Source organism: Musca vetustissima, unplaced genomic scaffold, assembly GCF_032173495.1.
Source record: "Musca vetustissima isolate MV318-11 ecotype Yass unplaced genomic scaffold, APGP_CSIRO_Mvet_v1 utg44252, whole genome shotgun sequence".
NCBI classification, from domain to species: Eukaryota; Metazoa; Arthropoda; class Insecta; order Diptera; family Muscidae; genus Musca; species Musca vetustissima.
Genome location: NW_026888622.1, coordinates 16,197 through 31,733, shown reverse-complemented (window position 1 = coordinate 31,733; position 15,537 = coordinate 16,197). Strand labels below are relative to the sequence as shown.

Below are 15,537 nucleotides of genomic sequence, written 5' to 3'. Positions count from 1 at the left end.
TTCTTTAATAAATCCACGCCTTGTATAGACCCTTGAAAAAATATTCTTTAATAAATCCACGCCTCGTATAGGCCTTTATGATTTTTAATAAAACATTTGTGTATCTCCACACTTCGTTGCCACCGGCGATCTAACTAGGTGCTATATTGTACAACAAAATCTATTTTCAGATTATTTGAAAATGTATACCAATCCCCCATTTTTATAGTGGCACACCTATGGTAACCCACACACACACTACACTAATCACCGATCACTATATCTATACATTTTTTTCTTATCTATTTCGAAATACAGCAAAATGTGCAGCACCGAACATTTTCAAAATATTGCCACGGTTCTATGGTGTAATGGTTAGCACTCTGGACTTTGAATCCAGCGATCCGAGTTCAAATCTCGGTAGAACCTTTCTACCACTAAATCCTGTACGGTAAAAAACATATTTTGTTTTGATGGATTTTTTTTAAATATTTTTTTCAGGTGTCTACAAGAGGCGTGGATTTTTTAAATAATTTTTTTCATGGGTTTACAAGAGGCCTGGACTTTTTAAAGAATTTTTTAGGGGTCTACAAGAGGCGTGAATTTTTTAAATCATTTTTCAGAGGTCTACAAGAGGCGTGGATTTTTTAAATCATTTTTTAGAGGTCTACAAGAGGCGTGGATTTTTTAAATCATTTTTTCAGAGGTCTACAAGAGGCGTGGATTTTTTAAATCATTTTTTCAGGGGTCTACAAGAGGCGTGGAGTTTTTAAATCATTTTTTCAGAGGTCTACAAGAGGCGTGGATTTTTTGAATCATTTTTTCAGAGGTCTACAAGAGGCGTGGATTTTTTAAATCATTTTTTCAGAGGTCTACAAGAGGCGTGGATTTTTTAAATCATTTTTTCAGAGGTCTACAAGAGGCGTGGTTTTTTTAAATCATTTTTTCAGATGCCTACAAGAGGCGTGGTTTTTTTAAATCATTTTTTCAGAGGTCTACAAGAGGAGTGGATTTTTTAAATCATTTTTTCAGAGGTCTACAAGAGGCGTGGATTTTTTAAATCATTTTTTCAGAGGTCTACAAGAGGCGTGGATTTTTTAAATCATTTTTTCAGAGGTCTACAAGAGGCGTGGATTTTTTAAATCATTTTTTCAGAGGTCTACAAGAGGCGTGGAATTTTTAAATCATTTTTTCAGAGGTCTACAAGAGGCGTGGATTTTTTAAATCATTTTTTCAGAGGTCTACAAGAGGCGTGGATTTTTTAAATCATTTTTTCAGAGGTCTACAAGAGGCGTGGATTTTTTAAATAATTTTTCAGAGGTCTACAAGAGGCGTGGATTTTTTAAATCATTTTTTCAGAGGATTTATTTAAGAATATTTTTTCAAGGGTCTATAGGAGGCGTGGATTTATTAAAGAATATTTTTTCAAGGGTCTATAGGAGGCTTGGATTTATTAAAGAATATTTTTTCAAGGGTCTGTAGGAGGCTTGGATTTATTAAAGAATATTTTTCAAGGGCCAACTGAGGCTTGGATTTATTAAAGAATATTTTTCAAGGGCCAACTGAGGCTTGGATTTATTAAAGAATATTTTTCAAGGGCCAACTGAGGCTTGGATTTATTAAAGAATATTTTTCAAGGGCCAACTGAGGCTTGGATTTATTAAAGAATATTTTTCAAGGGCCAACTGAGGCTTGGATTTATTAAAGAATATTTTTCAAGGGCCAACTGAGGCTTGGATTTATTAAAGAATATTTTTTCAAGGGCCAACTGAGGCTTGGATTTATTAAAGAATATTTTTCAAGGGCCAACTGAGGCTTGGATTTATTAAAGAATATTTTTCAAGGGCCAACTGAGGCTTGGATTTATTAAAGAATATCTTTTCAATATTTTAAGTTGTCTTCTATTTAACACTAGAACGCCGAAGGCGGTCATTTTGACCGCTTTCCAATTTCAAGTACAAAAGCAACTGTGTATTTAATGACACTTTTATTTTAAATTTGGTGATTTTTTTATAATAAACGTAATTGTATGAGATACAAAAAGTCACCATATTTTAAAAAAAGTGTCATTAAGTGCACAGTTGCTTTTTTATTTGAAATTGGAAAGCGGTCAAAATGACTGCCTTCGGCGTTCTAGTGTTAATATCGAATTAGTTTACTTTCCCATGTCCTCCTCATACATCATGCTCCTCTTCCTATTCATTATAATTATTATGTTGGAACGTGATAAATTAGCAAGCCATTGTTTAAAATTTACATAGTGAGATAGTGAATACAATATTTATGTATTGTCCTACTAGATGTATACATAGGTATACAGTGGAACCTATGCATAGAGGAACTCAACTTAAAAAAAGAACATATTTCCAAAAATTGGATAAATTACCCCCACCCATCCTCCATGATATTTATCCTTAAGAAGCCCTGGACCTCGATATCGAGGTCCATCTGTCTATTTGTCCAGTTTTTAATATTGTGTGTGTGTTTATATTCCACTTAGATGACTATGCAACATGTTGCAAATTACGTGCAGTTTATGACCATCATAGTTCGAGGCTATAGCCTCTGCCACTCTCTACTATGGTTGGGTAATCTAAAACACTTTAAAATTCATTTGATGGCAATAGGAAGCTAATTAATGAATGAAAATAATGTAAGGAGTTTATTATTCGAAACTATGCAGCTGGAAGTATGTTAAAAATATATATTTACTATAAAATCGATGCACAGTGGATTCCAGGCGTATATTTATAAAGGAATATTTTTTCAATGCCTATCCAAGGCGTCGATTTTTTAAATAATTTTTTTCAGGGACTACCATGGATGGACTTTTTAAAGATTATTTTTTTCAAGGGTCTATCCAAGGCGTGGATTTATTAAAGAAAATTTTTTCAAGGCCTCTCCAAGGCGTGGATTTTTTAAAGAATATTTTTTCAAGGGTCTATACAAGGCGTGGATTTTTTAAAGAATATTTTTTCAAGGGTCTATAGAAGGCGTGGATTTTTTAAAGAATATTTTTTCAAGGGTCTATAGAAGGCGTGGATTTTTTAAAGAGTATTTTTTCAAGGGCCATCACAAGGCGTGGATTTTTTAAAGAATATTTTTTCAAGGGTCTATAGAAGGCGTGGATTTTTTAAAGAGTATTTTTTCAAGGCCTATCCAAGGCGTGGATTTATTAAAGAATATTTTTTTCAAGGCCTATTCCAGGCGTGGATTTATTAAAGAATACTTTTTTCAAGGGTGTATACAAGGCGTGGATTTTTTAAAGAATATTTTTTCAAGGCCTATCCAAGGCGTGGATTTATTAAAGAATATTTTTTTCAAGGCCTATCAAAGGCGTGGATTTATTAAAGAATAATTTTTCAAGGCCTATCAAAGGCGTGGATTTATTAAAGAATAATTTTTCAAGGCCTATCAAAGGCGTGGATTTATTAAAGAATAATTTTTCAAGGCCTATCAAAGGCGTGGATTTTTAAGGGTCTATAGAAGGTGTGCATTTTTCAAACAATATTTTGTCAAGGGTCTATAGAAGGCCTGTATTTTTAAAACAATATTTTATCAAGGGTCTATAGAAGGCGAGGTTTTTTTAGACAATAGTTGTTTAAAGGTCTATAAAAGGGATGGATTTTTTAAACAATATTTTAAGGGTCTATAAAAGAGGTGGATTTTTTAAACAATATTTTGTCAAGGGTCTATGTAAGGCGCGGATTTTTTAAAGAATATTTTTTCAAGGGTCTATACAAGGCGTGGATTTTTTAAAGAATATTTTTTCAAGGGTCTATAGAAGGCGTGGATTTTTTAAAGAATATTTTTTCAAGGGTCTATAGAAGGCGTGGATTTTTTAAAGAGTATTTTTTCAAGGCCTATCCAAGGCGTGGATTTATTAAAGAATATTTTTTTCAAGGCCTATTCCAGGCGTGGATTTTTTAAAGAATATTTTTTCAAGGCCTATCCAAGGCGTGGATTTTTTAAAGAATATTTTTTCAAGGCCTAGATTTATTTATTAAAGAATACTTTTTTCAAGGGTATATACAAGGCGTGGATTTTTTAAAGAATATTTTTTCAAGGGTCTATAGAAGGCGTGGATTTTTTAAAGAATATTTTTTCAAGGGTCTATAGAAGGCGTGGATTTTTTAAAGAGTATTTTTTCAAGGCCTATCCAAGGCGTGGATTTATTAAAGAATATTTTTTTCAAGGCCTATTCCAGGCGTGGATTTATTAAAGAATATTTTTTTCAAGGCCTATTCCAGGCGTGGATTTATTAAAGAATACTTTTTTCGAGGGTGTATACAAGGCGTGGATTTTTTAAAGAATATTTTTTCAAGGCCTATCCAAGGCGTGGATTTATTAAAGAATATTTTTTTCAAGGCCTATCAAAGGCGTGGATTTATTAAAGAATAATTTTTCAAGGCCTATCAAAGGCGTGGATTTATTAAAGAATAATTTTTCAAGGCCTATCAAAGGCGTGGATTTTTAAGGGTCTATAGAAGGCGTGCATTTTTCAAACAATATTTTGTCAAGGGTCTATAGAAGGCCTGTATTTTTAAAACAATATTTTATCAAGGGTCTATAGAAGGCCTGTATTTTTAAAACAATATTTTGTCAAGGGTCTATAGAAGGCCTGGATTTTTCAAACATTATTTTGTCAAGGGTCTATAGAAGGCCTGTATTTTTAAAACAATATTTTATCAAGGGTCTATAGAAGGCGAGGTTTTTTTAGACAATATTTGTTTAAAGGTCTATAAAAGGGGTGGATTTTTTAAACAATATTTTGTCAAGGTTCTATAAAAGGGGTGGATTTTTTAGACAATATTTGTTTAAAGGTCTATAAAAGGGGTGGATTTTTTAAACAATATTTTGTCAAGGTTCTATAAAAGGGGTGGATTTTTTAAACAATATTTTGTCAAGGGTCTATGTAAGGCGTGGAGTTTTTAAACAATATTTTGTCAAGGGTCTATATAAGGCGTGGATTTTTTAGACAATATTTTGTCAAGGGTTTATAGAATGCGTGGATTTTTTAGACAATATTTTGTCAAGGGTCTATAGAAGGCGAGGTTTTTTTAGACAATATTTGTTTAAAGGTCTATAAAAGGGGTGGATTTTTTAAACAATATTTTGTCAAGGGTCTATAAAAGGGGTGGATTTTTTAAACAATATTTTGTCAAGGGTCTATGTAAGGCGTGGATTTTTTAGACAATATTTTGTCAAGGGTCTATAGAATGCGTGGATTTTTTAAACAATATTTTTTTTAATGTTTTATTTTTATGACCTATAACCACTGTGCTCATAAATAATTAATTATTGCAACATGGAAATAAAATATAAAGTTTATTTCTATGAAAACAAAACTGACAGCACAATGGAATGGAATTCAATACCTGTTGCAAATATTTAATTTAAACAAAATGTTAGGCATTATTATATTTTCGGAATATCAGCAAAAAGTTTCGAGAATAGCACAATGGTAGACAGACATATAGCAAAATGTTGTGGCAGCCTTAAGAACTTTTAAATACATTTAAGTATTCAATATATCCAAACGATGTATTATATTTACATATATTTTCATAAAAGTCTATTATCGTATTCAAAAAAATAATAATAAATAGATACAAATCTGCAAACCGTGTGCTTTTCATCAATCAATTGACAAATTAAACTGTTATACTGTGTATTCGTTTCTTGCCTATACATATACAAATTCATTGCATACTTTCAGGCGCAATAATATATTTAAGCTGCTTAAAAAGCAACATGCGTACAAAACATTTGTTAAAAAATTAATTATATCATTAATATGTATTATAATTCAGCTCGAAACTTTATAAAGATATATTGGCAAATACAAATGGACTTGAGAGGGCCCTAAGGAAGTTCAAAGTAGTGGTACAGCTAAGAAGAAATATTATTATTTATTTAACAGGCATCGGTAGAATATTAATGGCTATTTTTATTAGTTAGGACATTAAAAGACATGGCTTTTCAAATATCACAGAATTGTACATAGGAAATTTTTTCTGAGGACGGAATCATAATGATTATCGGTCGATATTAATGTGTAAATAATTGCTCATTGGATATAAAATTGCTGTCATTGAGACGGTTGAAGCTAAACTTTTGAAATATATCATCGAGGCCTACATTGATCATTAGACTAGTTTCCTAAAGTTACCACCAAGTACACATTATCTGAAATTTCGGACGCAGCCTTTTCCATGACATATACATTTCTATACCAAAATACTTTGAAATAGAAATGTATATATATATACATACCATAGGTATACTGACAGGTACTTGAAATTAAAATACAAATTTCAGCAATTTTTAATGGAGATTTTTCCTAAAATCACCAAAGGTGGAACATCCCCAAAATAATGCAATTTAGGGGGCAGAGTTATATGAGGCCATCAGCCAACGTACCGTGGTTTTATTTCGGGGGGTTGGGTGGAAATTGTCATTGCAGAAAAAATTTGTATGGGCACGTCTCTGAGGGCTATACCTAAAGCGGAAGCAATATTGATTACATCGTGTAGGAATTACCGAACATTTGTAGTTATCATTATATGAGCTGATATGCCTAATTGAGGACTGCCATATTTCAATTTCAAATCTAACATTTCACAATAACTTCCTTTACGCTAAATATTAAAAATACCGAAAATCGGGCTCTTGTAATTCATTCTATATCCTCCGCCGGTAGAATGATTACTACAGCGTCAGATAACAGAACTTTGGATATCCTCCACCAAAGGTATACTGACAGATAATTGAAAGGAAAATATAGGGAAAATACCAAAATGTAAACCTATACCGATAATTCTACAAACGGATTTATGTAAACCATTATGTACACCAAATTCAAATTTCAGCAATTTTTTATGGAGATTTTTCCTAAAATCTGAAAGCAGCAAAACATGGACTAATACTAATAACGCATGGTAGAGTATAAAATCCTCAAAATACTGTAAAGTAGATTACAAACTTTGTAATATGAGGCTATGCCTAAAGGGGGACCAATATTGATTACAGTAGCGAATATTTGGGATTGTCATAATACGAGGGCTATGCCTAATTAATGACCGGTATATGTCAATCTTAATTCTTTCTTTAAGGAGGTAGTGTAACTTCGGGTAATGTGGACCACCATTTTCTTTTTTGATATTGTGGGCGTAGCAACGGTAAAAACTGAAAACAAATTGTTTTCACAACACAGTAGATTTGTTGGCTAAATATATTCCAGGTCAAAAATTATATATATGTGTCTATAAAAATGTTATAGCATTATATTTCAAAAAACTCTAAGCTGGAAATAAAAATAACTTGGCGTGTATTGTGGACCAGTATGTGTGGGTAATGAGTATCAGTAAGTTAAAGGTAGGTTGTGATTTGGTTGTGATAAATTTCAATTTATTACACTCTTGGGTAACAATGAATATGTTTTGGAATAGCCCCCATTTAAGGGTACCACCCCATTTGCGGTATTTTGAAGGTCCTTGCTTCATTATCCAACCGAAGCACCTATAATTTCGCATATCAAGTTTTCAGAGGATAGAATGCCTCATCGCATATTAAATGCACCCACGTTTCTAACTCGTCCTCATGAAAAGGTCCCACTTTTTTATAGTGGTCCACATTACCCGACATTGAATATTTTTATTTAGAAATAATTATCGGTTTCAAAAATTAATAAAACTTTAAAATCGCCGATTATAATTACAGCTAAACGTATATTTTTGTTAAAGAAAACAAGAAAAAACACATAACTTCTTAATATTCGAGAAAAACAAAGTATTCGACTATTTTGCAAAAACGTTCGGCTATTGTGGTAAAAAAATTTAAAATCACATTTTTACAGTCAGAGCTACATTTTCTACTACTACATTTTCAACATTGCAATTATTTATTAAAACCAAATTTTGATGTTTGTTTTTACTAATAAGGAAAACATATATGTCAAGGCGGCATTGACTATTTCAAGCATTTTCTTAGATATGGGGGGTGGTCCACATTTGACGCATGGTCCACATTACCCGAAGTTACTCTATTATTATATGGAGGAGATGCTTAAATGCCTGCCGAAATATTTCATTATTGTCAGGGTTGAGTTTTTTATCATGATATCTTTAGAAGGCTGAATGATTACAACAATTGGCTAAATCGTCTATGTAGGGTAAAAACGGACTATTCACAGTAACGACTACCCCCCATAATATGGCAGAATAGAATGGGGGGACAACCCCAACCCACCGAACAAATCACATAACTATTTTAATATAAAACGGGACTTATATGGGGACTATACCTAATAGGGGTTGAATATTAATAATTTTGGGTGGGGATATTTGTTACGACTACAAAAATTTAAGAGAATTCGGTTGAAAAAGGCGCTCAAGAACACCAAAAAACCAAAAATGGTGGTACCCTTATATTGGGGCTACCCGAAAAAATTTACCTATATTTATAATTTTTTGTGAAGAGATTTGCTACCGTATAACAACTCAAAGTACTAAATTACAGCCAATTCGGTGAAAAAATTCGGACAAAACCCCAAAAAAAACAACTGAAAATTGGGGGTGCCGTTATATGGAGCTATCATAAAAAGTGAATCTATATTTATTATTTTTAATGGAGAGATTTGATACCCAATAAGAATCCAGTGTACAAAATTTTAGCGAATTCGGTTGAAAAGCGCGCTAAAAACTCCAAAATACTGAAAATTTGCGGGTACCGTTATATGGGGTCTACCAGAAAATGTGGGCCAATATTAATAATTTTAATGGAGAGATTTTCTATGAACTCTCAAGAACCTCACAATACCGGGGGTACCGTTATATGGGGGCTACCAGAAAAAGTGGACCTATATTTATAATTTTTAGTGGAGAAATTTGGTATCCAATAAGAACCCAATGCAACAAATTTCAGCGCGTTCGGTTGTAAAACGCGCTCAAGTACCCCAAAATAACGAAAATTGAGGGGTACCCTTATATGGGAGCTACGCCAAAACCTGAAACGATATAGCCCATCTTTGAACATGATCTGCCTGCAGACAAAAATTAAAATTTTACTGATCTATCTTAATTCGTTTCGACGCTAGAGTGATTACAACAGGCGGAAAAAAGGACATGCTTAGATCGCTGATCAAAAATATATATATTTTATAGGGTCGGAAATGATTATTTCGATGAGTTACAAGCAAAAAAAAAAACAAAATTAATATATAAAAATATTAAATTTAAATTCATTTTATTTATTTTATCTAGGGAAAACCTGTTTCTTTCCCAATCTGTGGTTGTGTGTAAAAACATCAGAACATTTCTCCAAAATATGGACATTGTCCACTAATCCGCATTCCACAAAATTCACAACAAATAAGAAAATATCCGATTAGCCCAGGGGATTTTCTACGACCATCAAAGTTAGGTGCACCATTTATATAAAATCAGACGAAACTATATATGGGAGCTATATCTGAATTTTAACCGATTTTAACAAAACATCGCAGACATCAATATGGATCTAATTCAGTACGCTGTGCAAAATTGTGTCCCAATCGGAAAAATCTTGGGAGTTCGGTGCACCATTTACATAAAATCGGACGAGACTATATATGGGGGATATATATAATTCTGAATTGATTTTAACAAAACTTTGCATATTATAGTCTGGCCATAATTCAGAACGCTTGGCAACATTTTGTAGCAATCGGACAAATATTGAGAATTTTGTGCAACATTTCAATAAAACCGGACGAAAATATATATGTGCTCCATTCCCCAAATATTAACCGATCATTAACAAAGGCTATATTTGTAATTTTTGGCCGAAACGAACCTAAATGCAAAATTTCGTAACAGCAGGGTATATTAAATTAAAGCATATTTGAAAATCGCAAAAACACACACACCGACAAAACCTATTGTACCCAAAAAAAGACACACACACAGACATTTCCTCTCCACAACCACAACCCTCGTCATAATTTAGATCCACATTCTGTCGAAAGATCGATCGCAACATGAAATTTCTACAAGAACTGATATTATTTACCACAACTTTTTAATACTTTCTAGAAACTTTTTTCTTTCAGAATAATATTATTTTTCATCATCTTATTTATGAAATTTCCAATTCGATTTTAAAAACATAGATTTTACACAGGTTCTACCGAGATTTGAACTCGGATCGCTGGATTCAAAGTCCAGAGTGCTAACCATTACACCATAGAACCTCATAACCGTTACGGAAAAATACATTTTATTCAATTTAAAAAAATGGCTCAAAAATTATGCAAAAATTAATAAATTAATTTAAATCTGCAAAACCACTTCTTTGCACCATTAACACACTTAATTAATTCATATGTTAATCAATTAACATAAACACATTCATATTATAATTTATTCACATATTCATATTTCTTCGACTTTTTTATGGTCGGTTACAAATATAGTTTTATTTTGTAATCACACGCGACCACATCGGTTAACAAAATTTTTGTTTGCGACAGGTTCTACCGAGATTTGAACTCGGATCGCTGGATTCAAAGTCCAGAGTGCTAACCATTACACCATAGAACCGTATATTCGAAGGGGTTGATCGATTTCAATCCAATATGAGTTCTTTTATAATTCAATGTAAAAAATATTGAATTTCGAAATCATCTGTTTTATTTGAAAATTTTATTATAATATATTCGAATTAAGATAATACCATAAAAGCCCCTTGCTGCATCACTTTTGAATACATTCATTGTGTAATATGTATTTCCATACTACCTGAATGGGTTAACAATGAATTAGACGAATACCTGTGAATAGGCATACGGTTAAAGAGGTTTTAAAGAAAACGCAGTATTTACAGTGGCTCAATAAAGTAGTCGGACAAACATTAAATATATTTCGACTTTAATGTTTTGAGTGTTAAAAATTTTTTGAAAAATATTAAAAATTAAAAAGCAAAACAAAATTTATTTAGAATTCATTTATAAACAAAAAAACAATAAAATTCATTTATATTATAAAAATGAGCACTAAAAAAGTAGTCGGACACTTTAAATACATTTATCTTAAACTAATTATAATAGCATTTAATACTTAGTAGGAAGTCATTTTCCTTTGATAACTGGCTCCAATCTTCTTGGCATGGATTCTACCAGGTTTCTGCAAACAGAAGGATCAATTTTCTCCCATTCGTCCTTTATGGTCTTTTCGAGGTCTTTTTTATTGGAAATCGTATATTTTTTCAGCTGATTTTCTAAATGTGCCCATAAATGCTCTATAACGTTAAGATCCGAGGACTGTGGTGGCGTTCAAGCACATGCGCACAGTATGAGCCTTGTGTTTCGGGTCGTTATCCTGGTAGAACTGAAATGTGTCTATACCTAATTTTTCAACACTCGAACGCAAATTTTGTTTCAAAATGGATAAATATTTCAGTTGATCCATAATGCCATCTATTATGCATAGTTCTCCAACTTCAGACGCTGACATGCAACCCCAAACTAGCATTGAACCGCCTCCATGCTTAACAGTGGCTTTCAGGTTTTTTTTTCTTAAAGTTCTTCATTAGGTTTTCTTCATACATAGGACTGTCCATCAGATCTGAATAGATTAAATTTACTTTCGTCCGTAAATAAGACATTGTTCCAGAACGAAATATCCGTGGATTTGTATTTTTTGGCAAAATTTATGCGTTTATTTTTATTGACACTATTAATATATGGTTTTTTACGAGCGACTCTACCATTAAGCCATTGTTACGCAGTACCAATCAGACTGTCTCTGACTACAGTCTTTATTTATGCGTTGAGAAATATCATTAGCTAGTTTGGAGCACTGACTTTTGGATTTTTTTACTTGTTGGACAATCCATCGTTCGTCCGAGCAGGTGAATAATTTTGGTCTTCCAGATTTAGGCTTATTTTCAACAAATTTTGATTGTTTATACCTCTTAATCACATAATGGACTGTGGATTTTGGTCTTCCAACTAAATCTGCAATCTCTCGCATCGTTTTTCCTTCTTCAAATTTGTTCACAATGATTTTTCTTATTTCCTCAGATGTGTATGACTTCGGTTTTGACATTTTGGCAAATTTTAATTAAAAAATGCAAAAAAACATTTTTTTTTAGTTTTTATGGAGTATACACATTTGAATGATCTTTGCAAATGCACACTACTACCAAAAATGGGAATTCCCCCAATTTGTTTTAAAATAAACACAAGTCTTGCCAACTGTCCGACTGCTTTTTTGAGGCTTCATTTAGTACTAAAATCACTTTAATAAAATTAGAACAACAAAAACAAAATATTTTTTTGTTGAATTTGTTCTTTTAATAAGCGGTAAAATTAGTTTAAATAGAAACAACTTTTTTTATCTTTTCAGTTATTTCTATGTGCAAAATATTGAATTCAATATTACTTAAATGTTTGTCCGAGTACTTTATTAAGCCACTGTAAATGATATATATATATTTTTTCTTTTTTTTTTGTAAAAGGCAATTTAATTAATGCCAAACTAAATCTATAGATTAATCAAAAAAAAAATGATTACCAAAAATTTTATTTTCAGGTTCTACCGAGATTTGAACTCGGATCGCTGGATTCAAAGTCCAGAGTGCTAACCATTACACCATAGAACCGTACGTTGAGGGGGTGAGTTTTGTAGCCAATTTCAAGTGAGATAACAATATCACAAATATGATTTTCGAATACAGTTATGATTGAGGACAGTTCAGAATAACATCCAGAGCCTCTGCAAAACCCACTTTCAATTTTGTTTTATACCCTCCATAGTATGAAAGGTATATAAATGCACTTGTAACCATTAGTTTTAGAAAGTGGTCAAAAGAAACCTTCCTTTTGGAAAATTGTTGCGGAATTCTCCAAATTTGTCGTTTCTGGGAAATCTGCGATCAAAGTTTTAATATCGATGGAATATTTCGTATAGAATTACTAGAGTTTCTGAGATGTATCTGCTTAGCAAGTTGCAGGTTAGCTTCATGTGAAAGATCAAATTACAGCTTCTTCTAAAAATTAGTTTACACTCTGGAATGTAAATCCAACATTTCGAGTTCAAATCTCCAATCAATATTGATGGAATATTTCGTATAGAATTACTAGTGTTATCTGAGATGTCCCTGCTTAGCAAGTTGTAGGCTTCAGCTAAAAATTAGATTACACTCTGGAATCTAAATCCAACAATTCGAGTTCAAAACTAGATAGAACATTTAGTATAGAATTATTAGATCTTCAACTATGTCTCTATTGTCAGCAATTTAATTATACTTGGGTCGATTAGTTTCTGAAAGTGGTAAATATTGATGAAATTACTCAAAATTATCTCGTCTTGTTTGTAAACTTAGAACTTTCAATTCTAAATCCACCAATCAAAGTTTAAAATTCGATGGAACATTTCGTATAGAATTACCAGAATTATTTAGGACCTCCAACTTTTTGGGCATGTGGAATAACTGGAGTATTTTATATGCTTGGCTTTGGAGTCGGAACTTTGAATACAGCATCGAAGTTTAAATTTCGTATAGAATTACTAAAGTTTCTTGAATAAAATTAGACACTTATTAAACATTTTTAAAATTCAAAATTCTTTTGGAATTTAAATTCATGGTCGTATTTTCGTACGACTAGAGTTATCTAGGACGTCCATTTTTATGATTAAGTTAAATAAATAGATAATTTTATATGATTAGTATTCCTTGAATTTTTAACTCCAGTATCGAAGTTCAAATTTTGGATGAACAATTTCGTATAGAATTACTGAAATGTAGAATGTAATAAGGCTTTGGATACTTAGCTGACTTATGGCAGAAGGTTGTTTCATAAGCTTCAAAAAGATTTGAAAGACAATTTTTCGAGATATTGTCGTCTACTTGATCTTTCGATCGGATTCATGCATGGCCGTACTCTTCTGCGTGAACCATCACTTAGCTCGCTTTTATGTGCTTTTTGAGCTGGGGCATCTTCATCCATTCTCATCCTAGTCAATGTAGTCGCTGAAGCTCGCTACGTCTGGCTATGTCGATGTCCGAGAATAGATGGTAAAGCTCATGGTTCATTCGATGGCGGTATTCTCCGTCGACTGATCGGTCCATAGATCTTCCGGAGAATTTTTCTCTCAAACACTCCAAAAGCTGCCTCATCTGCTTGTGCAAGCACCCATTCTTCCGATCCATACAACAGTACGGCTAATAGAAGCGTCTTGATGAGTGCGAGTATGGTCTGGCGAGAGGTTGCTTTTAAGTTGCTTACTCAGCCTATAGTAGCATCTTTGGCCAATTCCTCTGGATTTCAAAGCCTCCTCCGGATTTCAAAGCCTCCTCCGGATTTCAAAGCTGATGTTATTAGTTTTGTTTATGACGGTACCGAGGTATATAAAATCGTTAACTACCTCGAAGCTGTAGTTTTCAAGTTTCACAGTTAGTCCGAGTATAATGACGTCTTGTGCGTTGATACCATCAACCGGGTCTTTTCGTTATTTACTGGCAGTCCAACTTTGGAGGACTTCTTCTCAATTCGTTAAAGGTGTCTGTTACCGCTCGCAATGTTCGACCTATCATATCGGTGTCGTCGGCGTAGGCGTGGAACATGTATTGTTTGGTGCACAGAGTGCCATTCCAGTTCACATTTGCATCTCGTATGACCTTTTCCAGCAGGATGACAAATTGTCTTTAACTTTATGTTATCCTGAATAGTCGTATTAAAATTGCAAGAATGCCAAACGCAGGCATGGTCTTAAACACCTCTGAGCGGATAGGGCTATCGAATGCGGCTATATAGTCGAAGAATAGGGGAATATGTTTTTGTGTTTTTTTCGTGGGTCTTTTCTAGTATCTGGCGCAGAGAGAAAATCTGGTCAAAGGTGGATTTGCCAGGCCTGAAGCCGCATTGGTAATGTTCAATAATGTCATTGACCATTGGCTTCAGTCGTTCAAACAGCACGCTGGATAGCATGCGATGGGAAGGAGACTAATTCCTCCAATCATTGGGCATGCATTCCTCTAGCCAAATTGCACTACTCAGCTGGTGCATGCTCCTTACCAGTCTTGAATAGTTCGGCTGATAACCCATCGGCACCTCCTACTTTATTATTCTTCATCCGATTGATTGCTATTCTGACCTCATTTTGGCTAGGTGGTATACACTCTATACCGCCATCTCTTATTGGTTCTGCATGCTTGGTTCCAGATGCTTAACACGCTGTCTGTATCTGTCACCAGGATTCCTTCTTTATATCTACAGGAAGGTGTGCCTGCACCAAAACCTTCGGTTTGGTTTTTTACTCGTTGATAATATTTCCGGACTTGGTGTTTTACTCGTTTGTAAAATTTCCGGACTTCATTCCAACTCATTAACATCTCGATTTGTTCACGCCCATGTTTTTCCTGTTCTTTTTTCTGAAAAGACGTTTCTCTTCTTTTCTCCGATAATTCGCCATCGTATTACGTATTGCTACTGTCTGCATGATTGCCCTATACGCTGCGTTCTTTAACATTTTTTGGTACCCAAGTGTTGCTTGTGCTTCTATACTATTATCGGGA

At 33.3% G+C, this 15,537-nt stretch overlaps 4 non-coding genes across 4 annotated transcripts; 1 reads left to right on the top strand and 3 right to left on the bottom strand.

Annotated features, from left to right (window-relative positions):
* Positions 1-336: 336 nt before the first annotated feature.
* On the top strand, positions 337-408 carry Trnaq-uug (transfer RNA glutamine (anticodon UUG)). Its single transcript has one exon. It is a non-coding gene; the product is annotated as a tRNA-Gln (tRNA).
* A 9,730-nt stretch (positions 409-10,138) lies between these two features.
* Trnaq-uug (transfer RNA glutamine (anticodon UUG)) lies at positions 10,139-10,210 on the bottom strand. Its single transcript has one exon. It is a non-coding gene; the product is annotated as a tRNA-Gln (tRNA).
* A 277-nt stretch (positions 10,211-10,487) lies between these two features.
* On the bottom strand, positions 10,488-10,559 carry Trnaq-uug (transfer RNA glutamine (anticodon UUG)). Its single transcript has one exon. It is a non-coding gene; the product is annotated as a tRNA-Gln (tRNA).
* A 1,990-nt stretch (positions 10,560-12,549) lies between these two features.
* On the bottom strand, positions 12,550-12,621 carry Trnaq-uug (transfer RNA glutamine (anticodon UUG)). The gene has a single exon. It is a non-coding gene; the product is annotated as a tRNA-Gln (tRNA).
* Between the last annotated feature and the right edge of the window lie 2,916 nt (positions 12,622-15,537).